This window comes from Equus caballus, chromosome 15, assembly GCF_041296265.1.
Source record: "Equus caballus isolate H_3958 breed thoroughbred chromosome 15, TB-T2T, whole genome shotgun sequence".
NCBI lineage: Eukaryota > Metazoa > Chordata > Mammalia > Perissodactyla > Equidae > Equus > Equus caballus.
This window is the reverse complement of record NC_091698.1, coordinates 21,494,987-21,517,509: the sequence shown is the minus strand read 5'-3', so window position 1 is coordinate 21,517,509 and position 22,523 is coordinate 21,494,987.

Below are 22,523 nucleotides of genomic sequence, written 5' to 3'. Positions count from 1 at the left end.
TCTACCAGCAATGAAAGAGAGTTCCTTTTGCTCCACATTCTTGTCAGAATTTGGTTTTGTCATCGTTTGGATTTTTGTCATTCTAATAGGTATACAGTGGTATGTCATTTTAATTTGCATGTCTCTGATGACATATGGTGGAACATCTTTTCTTACGCCTACTTACCATCTGTATATGTTCTTTGGTGAAGTGTCTGGTCAGGTCATTTGTCTATTTATTAAATTTGGCTTTTATTTTCTTATCGTTGAGATTTTAGGGTTCTTTGTATATTTTGGATAGCTGTCCTTTATCAGATGTGGCTTTTGCAAATATTTTCTCCCAGTCTGGCTTTTCTTCTTATTCTCTTGAAAGTGTCTTTCACAAAATAGAACTTTTAATTTTAATTAAATCCAACTTATTAATTGTTGCCTTCATGGATTTTGCCTTTTTGTTGTATCTAAAAGTCAGCATTATACCCAAGGTAATCTAGGTTTTATCCTATGTCATCTTCTAGGAGTTTTATAATTGGTTTCATTTTCCATTTAGTGGTTTCTGATCCATTTCAAGATAATTTTTCTGTAGGGTATAAGATTTGTGTCTAGATTCATTTTTTTGGATGTGGATGTCCATTTGTTCTAATATCTTTTGTTGAAAATACTATCTTTGCTCCAGTGTATTCCCTTTGTTCCTTTGTCAAAAAGCAGTTGACTGTTTCTGTGTTTGTCTATTATTTCACTAACAATGGATAGTCTTGATTACTGTAGCTTTATAGTAGTTCTTGAAGTTGGGTAGTATGAGTTCTGTGACTTCAAGATCATGTTGGCTATTCTGGGTCTCTTGCCTCTCTGTATAAACATTAGAATCAATTTGTAAATATTCACAAAATAATTTGCAGGATTTTGATTGGGATTATATTAATTCATGGATCAAGTTGGGAAGAACTGATATTTTGACAATATTGAGTCTTCCTCTCTATTAACATGGGATATCTGTCTACTTAATTAGTTCTTCTTTGATATTTTTCATCAAATTTTGTAGTCTTCCTAACACAGATTTTGTTAAATTTATACCTAATATTTCATTCTTGGCAGGGCTAATGTAAATGGTACTGTGGTTTTAATTTAAATTGCACTTGCTTATTGCTGGTGTTGATTTTTGTATATTAACTTTGTATCGTGTAACCATACTAAAATTGGTTATTAGTTCCAGGAGACTTTTTTTGTCATTTATTTCAGATTTTCTATACAGACAACCATGTATTCTGTGAATAAAGACAGTTTCTTTATTCTTTATTTATTCTTTCTTCCTAATCTGTGCACCTTTTCTTTTCTTTTCTCCTCTTAGTCTATTAGCTAGGAATTCTAGTATGATTTTGAAAATCAGTGGTGAGAGGGGACATTCTTGCCTGTTCCTGATCTTAGTGGAACATTTCTAGTTTCTCATATTAAGTATGATGTTTGCTGTGGGCTTTTTGTAGACTTCTTAATCAAGTTAAGAAAGTTCCCCTCTATTCCTAGTTTGCTGAGATTTTTTTTTTATCATGAATGAATATTGAATTTTGTCAAATGCTTTTTCTGCATCTATTGATATGATCATGTGATTTTTCATCTTTAGTCTCTTGATGTGATGGATTACATGAATTGAATTTCAAAAGTTGAACCAGCCTTGCATTTCTGGAATAAACCCCTTTTGGTTGTAGTGTATAACTTTTTATATATTGTGGAATTTGAATTGTTAATATTTCATTGAACATTTTTGCATCTGTGTTCAAGAGAGTTATTGGTCTGTAGTTTTCTTTTTTTATATACCATATTTATCTAATGTGGGTATTAGGATGATTCTGACCTCATAGAATAAGTTAGGAAGTGTTCCCTCTGATTAGGCATTAGAAACAGATTTTAGAGGATTGGTATAATTTCCTCCTTAAAAGTTTGGCAGAATTCACCAGTGAACATATCTGGGCCTGGTGCTTTCTGTTTTGAAAGGTTATTGATTATTGATTCAATTTCTTTAATAAGTATAGGCTATTCACATTGTCTACTACTTCTTATGTGAGTTTTGGCAGATTGTGTCTTGGAAGGAATTGTTCCATTTCACTTCAGTTATCAAATTTGTTGGCATAGAATTGTTCACAATATTACTTTATTATCCTTTTCATGTTCATGAGATCTGTAGTGATGACCTTGTATCATTTCTGATATTAGAAATTTGTCTTTTCTCTCTGCTCTTCTTAGTTAGCTTGGCTAGAGTCTTATTTTATTGATTTTTCCAAAAAAAATCAGCATTTGGTTTTGTTGAGTTTCTCTACTGATTTTCTGCTTTCCATTGCATTGATTTGTGCTGTAATTTGTATTACTTATTTTCTTCTTATTATTTTGTATTTAATTTGCTCTTCTGTTTCTAGATTCCTAAGTTGCAAGCTTAGAGTAACAATTTTAGTTCTGTTTTCATTCTAATATATTCATTCAATGTTATAAAATTCTCTGCAAGCACTGCTTTCATTGTATCCCACCAATTTTGATAATTTGTATTCACAAGGTAAAGTTTTTCAGACTGAGAAAAAAAGCAAGATCCAATTATATGCTGTCTATGAAAAGATAAAATTTAGATTCAAAGATACAAATAGATTTAATCAAAGAAAGAAAAATACTATATCAAGTGTGTTAGTTTCCTATGGCTGCTGTAACAAATCACCACAAACTGGTTAGCATTAAGCAACAAAAATTATTTTCTCACATTTCTGGAAGTCAGATGTTTGAAGCAAGTTTCCCTGAGCCCAAATCGAGGTGTTGGCAAGGCTGCACCCCCCATCGAGGCAGTATTGTCGGTTCTATTCTTTGCCTCTGCCAGCTTCTGGGGGTTGCCAACATTCTTTTGACTTTTGGCCATATAACTCCTATTTCTGCCTCTGTGGTCACACTGTCTCCTTCTCTTCTGTGTGTGTCAAGTCTTCCTCTGTCTCTCTCTTGTAAGAACACTTGTGGTTGGGTTTAGGGTCCCACCTGCTTAAATCAGGGCAATCTCCCATGTCAAGTTCCTTAACTGAATCATATCTGTAAAGATTCTTTTTCTACTAAGGTAACATTTACAGGTTTTAGTGATTGGATCCTGAAAACTTTGGGTGACAATCATCCTGTTTACTGTATCATCCATAATAGCAATTATAAGAAAACTGGAATGGCTCTATCAATATCAGACAAAATAGACTTTAAAATAAATATGTTGCTAGAAGTAAAGAGGTTCATTTTGTAATGACACAGCAATCAATACATGAGAAAGATATAGTAATAATGGGCATCTATGCACCTGATAACAGCCACAAATTACATGAAGCAAAATATGACAGATTTGAAGGGAGAATTAGACAAGCAACAATAATATTTGGAAGCTTCAACACCCTACTGTCAATCACTGACATAACAACTAGATAGAAGATGAAAAAGAAAATAAAAGACTTGAGCAGCACTATAATCCAACTAGACCAAACAGACATCTATACAACATTTTACCCAACAAGAGAATATATATTCTTCTCAAGTGTACATGGAACATCTGCAGGATAGATCATATCCTAGGCCATAAAACAAATTTCAAGAAATTTAAAAGAATTTAAAACATATAAAGTATGTTTTCCAGCCACAAAAGAGTGAAGTAGAAATGTATAATAGAAAGAAATTGGGAGAATTCACAAATATGCAAAAATTAAACAACATACTTCTACATAACAAGAAGATTGAGGAAGAAATGGGAAGATTAGAAAATGTCTTGAATAAAGATACCTCCACCCCTATGTTGCAGCGTTATTCACAATAGCCAAGACTTGGAAGCAACCTAGGTGCCCATCAAGGGATGAATGGATAAGTAGAAGATAAAAATAATGACAAACACACACGTAGCAATGGAGAATGGATTGGTGGCTACCATAGGGGAAGGGGGGAGGGCAAAAGGCGTGATTAGGCTCACATGTGAGGGGATGGGCTATAGTTAATTTTGGGGTGGTGAAAATGATGTAATCTACACAGAATTCGGAATATATTATGATGTACATCTGAAAGCTATATAATGTTATAATCCAATGTTACTGCAATTAAAAATAAATAAATAAATAGAGAATTTAAAAAGATACAAAAACAAAAAACTAAATGAATAGTTGTTTAATATGATGTGCTATGTACAAAAGCACGATGAATGCATATTACATACTTTTAAAATGTGAAGAAATACATGTAAATCTGTTTAATGTGAATAAAATATTCAAAATGCCCAAAAAAAGGACATTCACAAAATATCAAAGAAGAAAAGATGCTCAACGTAATTTATCAGTGGTGAAATGTAAATGAAAGCCATAGTGACATAACAGTACACATCTACTAAAATGGCTAAAATGAGAGATAAGGGGTTAATATCCAAAATATACAAAGAACTCATACATCTCAACAACAAAAAATCCTACAACGCAATTAAAAAATGGGCACGAGATCTGAACATAGATTTCTGCAAAGAAGATATATGGATGGCCAACAGGCATATGAAAAGATTTTCAACATCATTAGCTATCAGGAAATGCAAATCAAAACTACAATGAGATATCACCTCACTCTGGTCAGAACAGCCATAATTAACAAGACAGTAAACAACAAGTGTTGGAGAGGATGTGGAGAGAAGGGAACCCTTGTACACTGCTGGTGGCAGTGCAAACTGGTGCAGCCACTATGGGAAGCAATATGAGTATCCTTGGAAAATTAAGACTAGATCTACCATATGATCCAGCTATTCCACTGCTGGGTATTTATTCAAAGAACTTGAAAACACAAAGGCATAAAGATAGACGCACCCCTATGTTCACTGCAGCATTATTCACAATAGCCAAGACTTGGAAGCAATCTAGGGGCCCATCAAGGGATGAATGGACAAAGAAAATGTGGCATTTATACCCAATGGAATACTACTCAGCCATAAGAAATGATGAAATCCAGCCATTTGTGACAATATGGATGGACCTTGAGGGTATTATGCTAAGTGAAATAAGTCAGAGGGAGAAAGTCAGATACTGTATGATCTCACTCATAAGTAAAAGACAAAAACAACGACAAACAAACACATGGCAACAGAGATTGGATTGGTGGTTACCATAGAGGAAGGAGGGAGGGGGTAGGGCAAAAGGAATGATTAGGCTCACATGTGAGGTGATGGACTAGAATTAGTTTTGGTATGGTGAACATGATGTAATCTACACAGAATTCAAAATATATTACGATGTACATCCGAAAGCTATATAATGCTATAATCCAATGTTACTGCAATAAAAAAAAAAAAAGGAAGATGGATATATGAATAGTTGACAAAAAGTAGAGGATTTGTAAGTCTGGTGGGAATGTGCAATGATGCAACCACTTTTGAAAAGAATTTGTCAGTTTCTTAAAATGTTAGGTGTGTGCTTACAATATAATCATTTTGATTTTGAAAAAAAAAAAGAAAGAAAATGCCTTGAGATGAATTAAAATGAAGACACAACATACCAATATCTAAGCTCAGTTAAATCGGTGCTTACAGGGAAATTTATAGCTGTAAATGCTGACCTTATAAACAAAGATAGATCTCAAATCAATAACTTAGCTTTCCTCCTTAAGACGTTGGGAAAAAAGAGAAAAATAAACCTAAAGCAAGCAGAAGGAAGTAAATAGTGAAGACTAGAGCAGAAATTAATAAAGGTAAAGAATAGTAAACAATAGAGATAATCAATAAAACCCAAAGTTAGCTCTTCGAAAAGACTAACAAAATTGGCAAACCTTTAACCAGAATGTCCAAGAAAAAGAAAAACAGAAAAGACCGAAATGACAAATACAGCAGTCTCCCTTATCTGTGGTTTTGGTTTCCACAGTTTCAGTAACCTATGGTCAACCACAACTCAAAAATATTACATGGAAAATTCCACAAATAAACGATTTATAACTTTTAAATTGTGTGCCATTCTGAGTAGTGTGAGGAAATCTTGAGGAGTCCCACTCACGACGTGAATCCTCCCTTTGTCTATCGTATCTATGCTTATATATGCTACCTGCCCATTAGCCACTTAGGAGCCATCTCATTTATCAGATGGACTGTCTGGTATTGCAGTGCTTGTGTTCAAGTAACCCTTATTTTACTTAATAATGGCCCCAAAGTGTGAGCATAGCAATGATGCCAACTCATATACACCAAAGAAAAGTAGTAAAGTGCTTCCTTTAAGTGAAAAGATGAATGTTCTCAATCAGGAAAGAAAAAAATCATATGCTGAGGTTGTTAAGATCTATGGTAACATATTACAATGTATTGTTATAATTGTTCTATTTTATTATTAGTTCTTGTGCTTAATCTCTTACTGTGCCCAATTTATAAATTAAACTTTATCATAAGTATGTACGTATAGGAAAAAATCATAAGTGTTTATAGGCTTTGGTACTACTCGCAGTTTCAGGTATCCACTTTGGGGTCTTGGAACATATCTCCTGCAGATGAAGACGGACCACCATATCAGGAATAAAAAAGGTAACATTATTAATGACGTTGTAATAATAAAAAATATTATAGTGAAGGCTGGCCCTGTGGTCGAGTAGTAAGTTTGCATGCTCCACTTTGGTGGCCCAGGGTTTCACCGGTTCGGATCCTGGGTGGACCTAGCATCACTCATTAAGCCATGCTGAGGTGGTATCCCACGTAGCAGAGCTCAAAGGACCTACAACTAAATTATACAACTAGGCACTGGAGAGCTTAGGAAGAAGGAAAACATATATTATAGGGGAATAAATGAACCAATGCATATCGATAAATTTGATATTAAATGGAATGGAGAAATTCCTAGAAAGACATAAACTACTGAAATTTACTCAAGAAGAAATAAAAAATCTGAATAGACTTATAAAAAGTATAAAGAAAAATAAATAGTATATTTACAAACTCTTTTAAAAAATAGGAGAGGAGGGGATACTTCCCAACTCATTCTGAGGCCACAATTACCTGACACAAAAATCAGAAAAAGGTATCACATAGAAAAAAAATTATAGATCTCTTATGAATATAGAAAGAAAAGCCAAAAATCTCTTATGAATGCAGATGTAAAAGTCCTCAACAAATACTAGCAAACAAAATCCAGAAACATATAAAGAGGATTATACACCATATCCATACAGGATTTACCCAAGGAATAGAAGATTGCTTTAACGTTGAAAAATCAATTAATGTTTTGAGGAGTTACCATGTTAGTGAAGGTGTAAGGCATCTTGGGTCCTAAGTTGGCTGGAATATAAGTTTTGTCAGTAAATTTCACCTTCTTATATCCACTGCACTGTTGGACCTTGGTCTCTAGAACAAGGTCTGGCACATACTTGTGCTAAAATCGTTGTTGAATGAATGAATAAATGACAAGCACTGTGCTAAGTACAGTCTCCATTTAATCCTCTAAACAGTCATATCAGATAAATAGTAAAGTACCCATGTTCCAACAAGAAACCAAAATACTAGCTAATTTGTCACAGTCTATGCTTGTAAGCTGATAAGGGAAAATCCATGTGTCCTCATCTATAGTACCAGAACTGTGGCAGCACTGCAGTCAACCAACCGATGAGGACACTCCTGTGGGTACTCAAAAGTTATTGGACTAATACGTTCCATCAGGTTGTCAAAGCATATTGATAGAGGTGAATTATTATTATTATTCTTGTTATACCAGAACTGCAAATCTACAACAATCAAAAGTAACTTTCAAACAAAGATTGGGTTACCTAACTTTTTAGCAAATATTCACATGCTAGACATCATGGAAAGCCACTTTACTCTTCCAACATCCATAGTGGATTTGTGTTTTTCCTGGATCGTTCTAAGTGTTCATTTTTATTTATATTTTAAGTCAGAAATCTAATTTTGGGTTTCTTCTAGAAGAGATATGGTTTTAGATCCACAAATTAGAAAAGAAAAATCCTTATTTCAATATGTTCAGATCACGTACATTAGCAATCAGTACTACTCTCATATCCATTCATTCATAAAAAATAAAAATTGAAATAAATTGTGGAAACCTTATTAATATGTCAAGTGTTTTGCTGGGAATTGTGAATATATGGTTTACAAGACATATTCCAGAACATCAAGAAACTCACAGTCTAGAGGGAATGTGGAAAGGGGGGCAGAGTCAGAAAACATTTCGGTTTCTAACTATAATGGAATCTAGAGTATTAGTACAGCCTCTTCCTGGGACCAGCAGCCTCATTGCCTTCACTTCCTGGCAAGTGGCCCAAGGGAAGAACACGGTTCCCCTATTTTTTTTCTCTCCACAAAATGAGTAGCATGTAAGATATTGTAGCCTCTTGCATTTGAACACAGCTTTCTTTTGAGTCATCCCTAATGTATTGTTAAAGCGACACATCTATTGATTTTAGCTAAAAGTTATTTTGAATGAAAATGTCTTCTCTTTTTTAAATTTTATTTCTATTTGGTGGCTTTCTCATTAGTAAAGCTCTTGTGTGATCCTCAAATGATAGCAACTTTAATTCACGAGGGTAATATTCATCTGCTATTACATGCCAAAAACTAACTCAAATAAGTTAGGAAATGCACACTATGTTAAAGTTAAGAAAATTAACAGAATGTATTAAAGGTAGCAAATCTTTATAAACATATCCTAAGCTTTAAAAATTAAATATATTTTAAGCTATGTTTTTAAAAAATAGGAGAAAGAACAGTTCATTTCATATAATCATTAACACATGTATCAGTCATTTTACTAATTTCTCATATGTAAATTGTCAAATTGTACATAACCACCACAAAACTATGTATTCTATACGTCTATCCATCTGCTATCAAGAACAGTAAAACTCACATCCATTTCATGTTGTAATACATACCAAATAAGACACATTGAAGCACATTTTCCCCCACAGATTCCTCTAATTCAGTAATAAAAGCAGTGTTGTAATAATATTCATTAAACATGTGTAGGTTATTGACATCTATTGGTGAACAAATGAAGGGCAGTGAGCCTTAAAGAGCAAACATATCTTAATGATTGTCATGGTGAGATTAACGGCAGGTCTTTATTGATAACATTCACTGTTCTGAAATACAGGCAACTCACAAAATGATGCTCAATAAAATATTATAAAATAAAGATACAGTATATCTAATGAACATAATTTATTTCATGTTCTAATGCTTTAATTGCCATCTCCAAAATGTTCATTTAGACATATTTTTGAAGTGATATTTAAAATTAAATCGTATCTTATTGATGTTGGGCAAGCTAGTTACTTCCTATTTCTGCAAAATGAATAAATTGACATGGAGGTTTGGAATATTTTTCAAAGGGAATGTTTTCCTTTTCTTCTTTATAGAGTTGATAGTGTTAAATATTTGTTTACATTTTGAGATATTTCAAGGAAAATGAAATACAAGGAAGATCACTACAGCTGAGATTAACAAGTAGAGCAATGTGTCTTTCATAGTTGAAATGGAAATAGCACTGAACATTCAATCGGGAAAATGTCACTGTGAAATTGAGGCTGCCCAACTTGTCCCATAATTTGGTTATCTTTTCCCATAGGCTTAGTCATCCTGTTTAGTACAAGACTACAATGTGATGTCATGTCAACTAGAATGGGCTCCAACAACATATAACACAAGGTTCCATGGTCATTTCATTCAGTTTCCAACTACTAAATTCCCATAAATAGAATTTAGGAAGAGATAAGAACAAATATCACACCTTATACCTAAACAATGATCCATGTTTTCCTTCTGCTGTAAGTCACAATAATCATTTGTCATGTCTCTATTGGCTGATTCTGTGTGAGGTGATTCACATTCATTGCATCTTGTTAATACTCCAGGTATTGAAGGTAGGTGTTGTCTATTGTATTGATAAACTCTTTTTCACAGAGTTTAAGTGAGTTATATAAAGTCACACAGCTGGTAAATGCCAAAGGTAGGGTTCAAACCCTGCACCTGTACTTTGTAAACACTCTTCCTCCCTGATTTTTGCCATGAGATTTGGGTTTGTGTATATATAGATTTGGGGGTATAAATAACCTCATCAAATATGTGGCAAATGTAACTTGAGGGCATATTATTAACTTCACAGCTTTAATTCCCTCTTTTGTAGGGAGTTGAGCACCTACTCAGAGGACGTTGCCAGGATAAAATGAGTTGGCACATGCCTTGCTCTTAGGACTGTGTGTGACTTACAGAAAGCATTCTATAAATGTTAGCAATTCTTCTTACCATCACTTGCGCCACCCTCCCCACCCACACACATGCGCATGCATGGCATACAGCCGTCTAGACTGCAGGTTCTAGAATTAGCCCAACTGGCCTTAAAGCCTTTACTTCTGACTCCGTTTAATAGCTGTGTGACTTTCAGTAGGGAACTTAACTTCTCTCTGACTAAGTTTATTCATCTATAAAACAGGTAAATTAGCAGTATGTACGTCACAGGAGTTGTGTACATTAAATGAGATTATTTATACAAACAGCTTAGAATAGTGTTTGGCATTTAAGAAGCACTCAGAACTCCTGTCCCTGATTCACTTCAGCTTATCAAAATGAGATCTTTTTCTGTATATATTGCCTTACTTATGGATGCCAAGAAAGGTAAAGTGTCTGTTCCGCAGGAAAGCAGAAGTCATCGCTATTGCTGAAAATATTGTTCAGCACTCTAATTCACACCAGCTTCTTCCATGGCCTTCGCTGGGCCGCCCTAACACTGGGGGCAAGTTTGGTCCCTCTGCTGAGAATTCAGCTCTCTACTATCTCTGAACTTGCCCGTGTTTGATAAGCTCGTTCATGAAGGACTAACAGCCTGAGAGTATTTGTTCCCCCATGCCAGCAGCTAATTAGCTCTGACCCTGCTCTCATTTACCTTAGTTTGTATAATGTCATCTCCACCCACCAGTCAGAGACAAAGGCATCTGTAGGTGGTTCCTAAGCACTCAATTGCATTGATGTTTCTCCTCAAAGATAGTCACTGCCTTAAGTGGGCAAGTTAAGGAATCAAAGGTGTGAAAGACAAGGAGTCTAAATTATTTGTTTCTACAGAGGACACAATTCAAACAGCTTATTGCAATGTACATATAGTGAGAAAGTAACTCATATATATTCTTTAGCCTAAAAAAGAAAGGAGAAATTGCTACCAATTTTTTTTAAAAAGTTTGTTTACAAACCATTGTTTTGTGAAATTCCTTTTGCAAGTAGCTGGTCATCTGTATTTTCCATCTCACCTTCGTTTCCACGGCTAGTTGGAAGTAACTGAAGTTTGTGGCAAACTTAGATGTGTTCATTTTTAGACAGTCATCTTTGAAAGGCATTTGCAAAATTATTTTTTGTTTTTGTGTCTGTTAAATTACAGTTTTCACTGAACATTACCTGATGGTAATCCTCTCCAGTCTACAAACTTGTAACAATCCTCCACGAGCTAACATCTCATTAAACCAGTGTCTTGGTTCAGAATAATGCATAATCCAAAACCACTGCTATTCCCTGCCCAAATAAACTGCTTAATATTATCAACCAAAATATCAGGAATTCCAAACTGGCTCATTAAAGTTATTCTTTTTCAGTTCCTCGCGTTTTGATTTTAATGAGATTTTACAAAACTAGTTTTGCATATTTCTGCCACAGAGATCCAAATACCTCACATACAAATCTCTTTAATCTTGAAGACATCCATTAATAATTTGGAGAACACTATACAAATTGTCTCACATTCTCATACACACACATCCATACATACACATATAAGTATAGCTGATAAATATTTCTGAGTTACAAAATATCATAAAATTTTAAAGCAACATGTTAATTCATTATCATGAATGGTTTGGTTCTCAGAAATCAATTTAATCAAGAGCAAAAACATCTTCATGGCAGTATTCCTCGAAGAATCCCATGTTTGCCCGTATAATATCCACAATACATAGCCAGAATTTGGTATATAATAGGTTTAGAATAAATATTTGCTGAATATGTTCATGAATCTTAGAATGACAATTTATTGTATTTTTATTATATGAAAACTGCCAAATTCTCTTGAAAAGTCTGTACGACACATGTCCTACGATACAGATGTATGCTAATCATAAGAAAATGTCAAAAAAAATAAGCAAGACAAATAAAGCAGATCATGGCAAATGCCATAACAGAGACCTGATAGAATGCAAAGAGATTAGAGAAAAAAGAGAAAGTAACTGTGTCTCAGGGAATTTTGAAAAGCTGTTATTAAAATTGGAAAATTTTAGTGAAGGCATAAAGACAAGATATAAAAGCCAGGATCTGCATTTATTAAACACAGATACGGGAAAAAAAACAGATAGCTTAAAATTTAAGATTCTACAAAGGATTTATTTGATGAGAAAGTACTTTTCTTATTGACAAGCTATGACTGGGAATTTTCCGGAGTTCCTAATTTTACATAAATATACAAATGTGAACTTGTCATACTCACTTTTATTCTACAGCAATCTTTTCTTTCTTCATTCTCTTTTTTTTCTTTTTCTTTATTTTTATTGTTTGGCTTCTATCTCTCTCACACATTTCTCTTCCACTGGACTATCCCCAGGCAACCCATGTGAAAACCAGACAGGTATTTGCTCATATGTTTCCATGTGTATATGGTTATATAACACATACATACATGTAAATACATGCACACATTAAAAAATTAAATCATAATATACATACTTCTCAGCATTTTGCTTTCCACACTTATACATAATAATTCACGCCTAATTCTTTCTTTTGAATTCTGAATAACATTTCAGGCTACTGATATACTAAGAACGATTCCATAAACAATAGTACAATAGATGACCACAGACATTCAACTTTTTGACCTCAAAGAATTTTGTTTCAATAGAGACTCCCAGCCCTGATTTTTGCTTTCCAAAAATATTGTAACACCTTCTGCTTCCACTAGCAATGTGTTATGCTCTGCACACCCCGACCAGCTTCGAGCATTTGCCCTTTTTGTTTTGCTGGTCTGATGGGTTGCGTTGTTTCATTACTTTGATGCTCCGTGCCTCCTGGTGTGGGTTGGTTCTCCTGTGCATACTTACATAGCCTTTGCCCATTTTTCTATTGGTTTGGTTTTTGTTTTTATTTTAAGAGCTATTTGAGTCTTATAGACATTAGCCTTTTATTTTTTCTGTTATTTTAAAACCTATTATTTATGCTTTCTATTGAATTTTGACAGGGAAATACCTTGTATGTATGTAACTTTGGGTTTTCAGCTTCAATTAGAAAGTTCTTCTCACTCGTCTGCTCTCTTGATTCTGCAAGTATTCTCTTCAATTTTCTCACAAGGGTTTCACTTTTTACTCTTCTTATACATGAGGCTTTAATTAATCTAGAATTTAGTGTTACATGGTGTCATACACGAATATACTTTTATTTTCCTCCCAGTGGATGCTGAGATGTGCCAGCTTCATTTGTTACACAGTTTTGCTCTAAATTTAATTTTTTTCCCCTAACTTTCACTTGCCTCAAAGAAAAGTAAGTGGCCCAGGAGTTAAGACGACGGGCCTGGGGGTAGTAACACAGACTGAGTTGTAACCCTGACTTTTTCTTCTAGGTTTGCAACATGCAGTAAGTTGCTTATATTCTCTAACTTTTGATTTTGTTCGTATTAAAATGAGCCCAGTGATACTTACTTAATGTTGCTGTGAGGATTAGATTAAACAATACATGGAAAAGTTAGCATGCAGCCTCATACAAAATTGTTCAGTATATGCCAACTCTAATCTTTTACTCTTTATCAACATAAAGTCATCTAGTTATGGCTAATAGTTACTACTAAGCAGCTAAAATGCTGAACCAAATAAATTGAACCATTTCATTATCTAACTGGTGGTGACCTACGAAGCACTATGGGATTGTGTTTATTAAATTTGGATGAAAGAATTCTGTTTTACAAATTCCCAACTTCACTATAACAAAAAGAAAAAATCGCAATTGTTGATTCTCCTGAACTTGTTGCTTCAGAAACAGGCTAATCTCCCAGCCTTTGCTGGCTAAGGCTATTCCAATATTCCTAAGGTTATCCCAATCTTTCTAAGGCTGTCCTACTGTCGCCAAAACTATGCCACTGTTCTTAAGGCTAGCTAAATAGCCCTAAGTTTATACCAGTGTTCCTAATGCTATCGTACTGTCTGTAAGCTACCCAGTTATTCATGGGACTATCTCACTGTTCATAAGGCTATCCCACTGTTCATAAGCCTATCCAAAGCTTCCTGAGGCTATCCACGTTTTCCTAAGGCTACCCAAATCCAAAGATTATCTCATCTCATTGTTCCTAAGCCTTGCCTAACATTGTAGGTACACACACTTTGTCTTCGTAAAGAACATAAATACACTTCAAAGAACAGAAGAACAAGATATGTTTATTATCTGTAAACAATGAAAGCTGATAACATTGACCAAAAAAATAGAAGAAAATATTGTCCCAACTGAAATTCAACCCACAGTTTTCAATTAGCCTTCTACAAACACACATTTAAAACTTACAATATCCTTGTAATACAATAGCTATGCAAGCAAGTAATACAATAGGTATGCAAGCAGCTATTCAAGTTTCTTGTAAAATATCAAAAATATCTTTTCTTACCAGACTGCCCCAGATGCAGTTTCATTAGAAAGAATCACAGAAAATCGGACTGGGGTTTCCCTTTGGGTTGTGTGCTTACTAACATCTTTCCTCAATGATGCCTAGGGCACAGCTCTCCTTAGAGGTCAGTTAAGGTTTGGGTTTATAGATAGCCAAGACAGCAGACATGCCCAAGGGATATGAACTAAAATCTCAAGTTGAGATTTCCACAGAGGCCAGATCTTGCTTTGGAGAGGCCAAAAAGAGCATGTTCTAAAGCCTGTACACACTCCCTTAGGACATTTGACATCTGTTTGCTATTCACCTCCATGGACTGACAGCTTCACAGAGTCTGTCACAACACTCAGATCTCTATTTCATGCTCTTTGTTTAGGCAAAATTTCAGGTTACTTCTCAACCCCAAAAGGATCCTTACTGCTGAATGGAAATGTAGGCTTTCTCTAGACACTTCTATTTGTGGATATTTCTATTTATGTGCTTTGGTAGCAATTGCATCTGCTGTGGGAGGATGAACTCGGGTAATTAAGTGTGTCAGTGGAAGAGGAGTCCACTCACAGTACGAAACGACCACATGCAAGCTCCAAAGGTTGCTCAAACTATCCATCTGCTTAATCATGCTGAGAAAATCATTCCTTTACCTGAGGGTCAATGGAGGTCCTCCTCATGTTACTACCTAAAAGAGTATACACTGAACTCTTAAGATTTTTCATCTTAAATATAATTTTTATTCTGTGGACTATGGTGACTTGAAGATTTAATAGCTTGGACCAAAGTACTCTGGTAAAGTAAAAATAATCAACCATTCAAATAATTCAGTCTTCATAGTTGAAACAGTAATATGATATACAATGAGCGTGTTTTCATATTGTTAGCAAACTAGATTTCCAAATTTGTTAAACAATTTCTTTTGCCTTTCTTAGTGGATCCTGCGAGGAGAAGCTTGACATAAGGGCTTTCATGTAGGTAATTTATTTTGGAAAACTATCCCGGTAAATGAGAATAGGGTCCTAGGCAAAGTAAAATACAGAAGGAAGAAAAGCTAACACATGCACGTGGTTTTAAGGTGTGCACCACTGTAGGCAAGTGGAGCTCAACTCTCCCTGCGCCCTCTGAGAAGCAGAATGAGCTCTAGAATTGCTGGCTGGGGACTGAAGTGGGAAACATTCCTCTATCAGTTCAAGGGTTGCCCCAAGGGGATGTAATTCACTCAGACCTCCAGGCTTGAGGGGTCCCTTGGAGTCAGGAAAATCGTGGGGTAGAGAGTGACAAATGTGCGATGCAACCAAGGAGAAGTCATTCTGGTTACACCTGGACAAAGCTGGTCACCATAACCAGGACTGGGGTCAGAGGTGAGCAGAGAGGATGTGGGTGGGGTATAAAAGGTGTTCAATATGTTTCCATGACTTTGTGAGTTTTTGCACCAACTATCTCTAACATAAGCTTTGAACATATTCTTGACTCACGGAGGCTCACAATACCGTCTTTGCATTCCGCTGCATTAAATCCTCTCTCAGAAGAGCACACTGCATTGTAGATGATTTTGCTCAAGGCCATAACCATGGGGAGCATCGGTTCAGATTCCTCAAACTTTGGATAATATTATGAAATAGAAAAGGGGAATTCTGACATTAGAATGAGTACTCTCCCCAGGCAGGAGAATATTTGAGATGGGTGCTACCGGTAAGACGTCACATGGCTTTAAAAAGTAAGCTTGCCCTGGCCTTGTGTTTCCTGCTGCCCAGTGTGGAGAGAAGTGTGGTGGGAGTCAGTAGGTGGGTTGCAAATCTTGGCCCTCCACTTCTCATTTTGATTACCAGTATTCAATTTTTGACAGCAACTTCCAATTCTTTGTCATCTGACAGTGGCCTGTCAGTAACGGAATTAAGTGAAAAACCCAGATGTGCTTCAGTGTTTCAGAAGGGCAGGAACAATTAACAGTCCAAAATATAAAGCAAGGAATTCTATCCAGAAAAACAAGCTTAAAAAATTTTCCATCGTGGTTCATATCAGATACTGTAAAGCAACACTTGTCATATTCTAGCAATGCATTTAGAAAATGCCAAAAGTTTTTAGAGCTGCAAGAAGTCTTCCTATCAAAAAGACTAACAGGCCCCTGCTAGAAATGAATGATTCATGAAGGTCTTCCAAAACCCATGAGAGTGGCCTGTACTCTTTGGTTTTGATTTTCTCTGTCCTCTAATAGCCTTAAAACTGCCCAAATAGTTCCTCAAAAACTTATTTCAAACAAAACGAATAATAAAATTAATAACAGTAGTCTTAAGTGCATGTTTGGAAATGAAATTCTGGAAATTTCAGTGTTTTCAGTGTTATCTTCAAGATACTGTAAAATCAATGGTTCTTAAAATGCACAGAATTAAAATGCTTTTTCTAGATGTTTCTCAGAAAGAAGATATTTAAAGTACACTCAGTAAAGTAGGAATCTATTGTACAATAGTTTTGTATTAGATGTCGCTCTGCTTGAGCCTCTCAAAGTAATGTATTATGCTCTGCTTATAAGAGATCAATAAGTACTACTTCTGTTTTACCATTTTCACTTGCGTTTATGGGCAATAACAATTATGAGTTTCTTCATGTGATCATATTTAAATATAAGGAACTTACTGTTTGGGGACTTGTATTATTAAGGTGAAACAAATGCTTTCAGTGGACTTAATGAAATCTACACTTGCTTGTTCCTGGGAAATCATTACAAATAAAGTGAACACAAATAAAGCAAAGCACAATAATTAGGTTTACTTCCTAAAACAAAATTAGTCCATCTAAAAGTAATAAAACATGGTAACCCTGACGTAACAACTTCTTCACTAAACAACTCCTCTTTTGTCTATTAAAAAAGGTGGCTTTTCATTCCTTTTTGTGCATATTTTCTGTTGTCTGCCTATTATTTGAAACCTCACATTGATTCTGACTTTGACTTCATGCAGTCCCTTCTGCACTGCAATGCACGGGTTCATCAGTTTTATATCCAAGATTCCTTTGACTTAAGGCTTTGAAATAGGGTGTGGAAGGATGAAAAAATGGATTGAGAAGGGTACATGGTAGAACAAGTCCACATGATCTTTGGACAATGTTGTTCTTAAAAGTCTCTGAGGGGCCAACCTATTGGCGTAGTGGTTAAGTTTGTGCATTCTTCTTCAGTGGTCCAGAGTTCACCGGTTCAGATCCTGGGCACAGACGTACACACCACTCAACAATCCATGCTGTGGCAGCGTCCACATGCAAAATAGAGGACGATTGGCACAGTTGTTATCTCAGGGCCAATCTCCCTCACCAAAAAAAAAAGTCTGTGAATAAATTCATGCAAATGTAACATTCTCACTCCCAAGTAGATCCCACTACATGAAATGCTTTTTTACTGCAAGTGCTTGCTGGCCTAGGCATTAAACTCCTTGAACACAGAGTTAAAATTTTCAAATTTTCAGATACGGCATTTGCTTTTTCTTCCATGACTCAGTTTTGTTTTAAGCCCTTAGCCAATTTCTGGTTCAAGATGGCAAATAATACATCCACATCTATATCTCCTCCTTCCAAATATCATATTGAAAGCATAGAATATTTCATGAGCACACAAACATGTGTATATGTTTGCATGTATGTGTATGTATGTATGTATATACACATATACTCACAGATCTATATATACTACCACACATATATGTGCTATAATGTATACTCTGCTAAACATCATACCTAAGACTACTCAAAAATAAAAAATACTTTAGCAGAATGGAAAGTCTGAGGAATTTCCAAAAAGCAAATACAGTCAGATTGTCAAAAGTATAGAGATGTGAAATCCATGGTCCAAAGCACTAATGGTAGGACCATTTCTTCCGAACAGAGGCCCCCCGAGAAGAAGCAATCTCACAGCCAAACAACACAAAAGGCAGGCAGGAGCCTTGGGGAAGTCCTCAGGGCAGTTAGCGGCCCCTCTCCTCCTCTGCCTTATTTGTCAGCTATGACTTCTATGCTGAGAACAAAGGCCAGAGAAAAGCATGTAAAAACAAGAGAAGAAATCAAGGTGAAGGGCACTGGGATGAGAGACTGAAAAATGAAAAAAGAGTAGGAGGGATATAGGGAACTCAGGATTTCCCAGTATGTATGCACAGAATGGAGTAGAGGAAAGGGAAATAATACGACGGTCAAGGTAGCTCTACACAGGAGTGAAATTTAGTAGAAATTTTGGGAATTCCCGGCTGGCCAACATGTTCCCCCTGCCATGAGCCACTACCCTAAAGGAAGCCATGCTTAGCCCTGCATTCTGGCTTATTTGTTGTTGTTAGTGTTATAGAGTGGATTCCGACTCCCAGCGCCCCTGTGGACAGCAGAGTGGACCCTGCCTAGTCTTTCTGTGCCATCCTCTCCCCTTCCGGCGCTGTATCAGACAACGCTCCGCTGCTACTCACAAGGTGTTCATGGCCAGTTTTTTGGAAGTGGGTGGCCAGAGCCTTCTTCCACATCTGTCTGAGTCTGGAAGCTCTGCTCAAACCTGTCCACCATGGGTGACTCTGCTGTAATCTGAAATCCCAGTGGCATAGCTTTCTGTATCACAGTAACTAGCAGCTGCCACAGTATGACAACCGACAGACGGGTGGTGTGGTCCCTGACCAGGAAGCGAGCTGGCCATGGTGGTAAGAGCACCAAATCTTAACCACTAGATCACCAGGGCTGGTTATTCTGGCTTATGGGGGAAACATACAACTACAAAGTAACTGAAACTGGTTACAAAGTAACCAGTCCAGGAACTGAAATAATCAACATAATTCTCAGTCATATAGATAAAGAGCAAAATGCACAGGAAATAGAAATAATTAAGGGAACAGAAGAGAATGGGAAAAGAGTCAATTAAATATTCTCAGATTTATGATTATTGTGCAAGAAAATGCAGCTTTAGAAAGGGAAGAATAATAGAACATGAATGTTCTATTTTGGAAATTAAGAGGTGGTTGCCAAAATCTTCCTTATAGAATTCCATATAATTTATTTAGAGACTTCCTGTTCCAGGAAGTGGAGCTTAACATCCGCCCCCTTTCCCCTTGGTTGTGGGCTGGACTTATTGACTCTCTTCCAAAAACTGGAGTAGGATAAGGGAAAAAAGTAACTTTACAGTGAAAAAATCTGACATATACTCCCTTAGCCAACTGATGAAGTTTTTGGGATCAGTGATGTCAGATGGATTTGATGTGACAAGAAGGGTACTTTACCTCTATGGTATTGTTTCCAAAAATTCATAAGCCCAGTCTAATGACAAGAAAAGCCATCAGACAAACCCAGATTGTAGGACATTCTGCTGGGCACCTGGTCAGTACTCTTCAATACTTTGCTTTATGGAAAAATAAGGAAAGACTGAGAAACTGTCAAACTGACCCTCTACTTATGATGATCAATGCTAAAGACACAAGAGTGATTCTTCCATCACTGCAACTTTTATATCACAGTCAGACTCTCAATTAGGCAGGAGAATAAAATAAATGTCTGTGCCAAGTTTAAAAACCACAGAACCTTTGTGAAAGAATGATTTAAGCATATACCAGTAAAACTGAAAATAGAACTCAAAAAGGAGCAGTGCTTTATACAAGAAACAATTGCTTCTTAAAAATTTCCCAGGAAAAATACAGAGAGTCAAAAAAGAAATGAAAAGATAATTCATTTAACCTTGACTTTTAGGCAATTCTCATTTCAGCGCATAGACTTGGTGGCAAAGTATTGTTTTCTTTCTCTGTGGTCAAAGTGCAGTAAAGTCTTGCATACTAAACAAATAATATCTTTTTAATAAATATTGGAAAATTTGCTTATTTATTTCAAACAAAAACTTTAGAATCATTGAGAGTTAATGTCCTGAAAACTTAATTGTATTTAGACAACAGAGTGTAATGGTTACATATCTTAAAAGTGCAAATGTAAGAATCTGGCAGAGAATGAAGATTTGTTGTCAGACCAGGTGCGTTAGCTAGAATCCTGGCTTCATGTCTGACTCGCCTACGTGACCTTGATCTACATTTTTAATATTTCTAAGTCTCTGTCTATTCATGCAGTGAGGATAGGAGACTTATAGCATGGGATTGTTGGCCGTTTAGATTGAGGACATCCTGTCTTAGGAAACATGGACTGTACTGAGGACATTGTTATTATTTAGCTGTTGTTACTAACCACACCAAAAAAAGCAGGTCAGGAAGAGAGAAGGAAAGAATTGGCACTGTGTTAATTTTATCTATCATAGCAGAGAAATAAAACATATTTTTAAAATCCATAAAATATAAAATGGATATTATAATTATATTGTTTATAATCAGATACAAACACAATATAATAAATAAAAATAAGAAGTTGAAGGTGAAGCAGAGATGGGAGATGGTGCAAATACACCTAATTCTTCATCTTTCCAAGAAAATCATCAATAGAATGTACCGAAATTAGTTCACTCAAGAAAAAGAGGTTTGGTATTCAAAGTTATGAAGGAAGCCAGCAGAAGACTTAAAAAGGTAAACTGTCTAAATAGTTATTCTGGGAAGAGAGAGTCAAAAGGAAGAACAATTTTCTTTTTCTTTTCACATTTTTCTATGCTTTCTTTTCTTTTATTATTGGATTTCTTACATTTAAATTAATAAACTCTAAAAATATTTTCTAATCTGTGTTTAAAAATACTGTTTAAACTAAGCTGAACTGAGAAAGATCCACATCACACAACTCCAAACGTCCAGTCACAAGAAGGGAATATATTGTACGATTGGCATGCCTTCATTTTCTTCCTGTTCTCACTTTTTCCATTAACTTAGGAGTTATACGAAATGTAACATGGTTAATAATAGGCAATAGGAATTGTTTTTATTAATGGAATAAAAAGTGGCAAACACGTTATAACTAACCTCTCCTCTATTTGGCTCCACCATCTGTCTCCAAAGTTTCCCTTCGAACATATTTCTTGCTTCTTGCTAAAATAAAGAATGAATCATTCATTCATTTGATTAGCATTGAATATTAGAGAGTTAAAGTTTACAACAAACTTAGAGTCTAGAGGAAGAATGGACAAGCAGAAACACCAGCTTAATAAAAACTTACATGTATTTTAATAAAGTAATGAAAAGTATTGTGTGAATGCATAGCAAGGGGCACCTAAGTTCCTAGGAATGGAGAAAAGCTCGAGAGAGGATGTACACTTGCCTTCAACATAAAAGATAAGAAGGAGCATGCCAGTTCATCCAGAGCCATGGTTTTTCAGGCTAAGGGAGAAGGGCCTGCACACCTCACCCAGTACTAAGTGGCCGAACTAGAATTTGTGTCCAATTCTTCCGTTTTCACCACAAAGCCTCACCGTCTGTGACCATCTGTGAGTTTTATAGTCATATATTTAGAAACAAAGCCAGAGAGATCACAATAATTAGAGTTGGGCACAACTGCATTTTTTTTCAATACTATTCAATAGGTAATAATGACGATGGCATTACTAAGAAACTGGCAAACCTTCGAGGCTTCATTTACCAAATTGGGATGAGATAATGAGGAGCACTATGACCTCATCACATGCTTTCGCCAACAACTCCACATCATTCTACTGATCAAAGCAGGCAACAATCGTGTTGCAAAGCTGAATAGATCCCAGTGCTTAAATTACTGCTCATTTTAATAATTATTACATATAAGTCACCTGCTCTGCTTTTGGAACTATGGTACGGGAGTATGGTCTCAATGTTACTTCGTTTCACTTCTGGAGGTAAAAAGAACGAACTCCAGTATGAACCATAGCTGCTAAACAGAAGCTTATAAATCTACATGCATCTAACAATGCTCCTTAATCACTTTACTTGTTACTGCTTTATTGGAGCACGCAAGCAAAATCGACTGCAAAGAGTGGACTCTGTTTTGGGTAATTGGCTTTGTGTAAACATGAATAGCCAC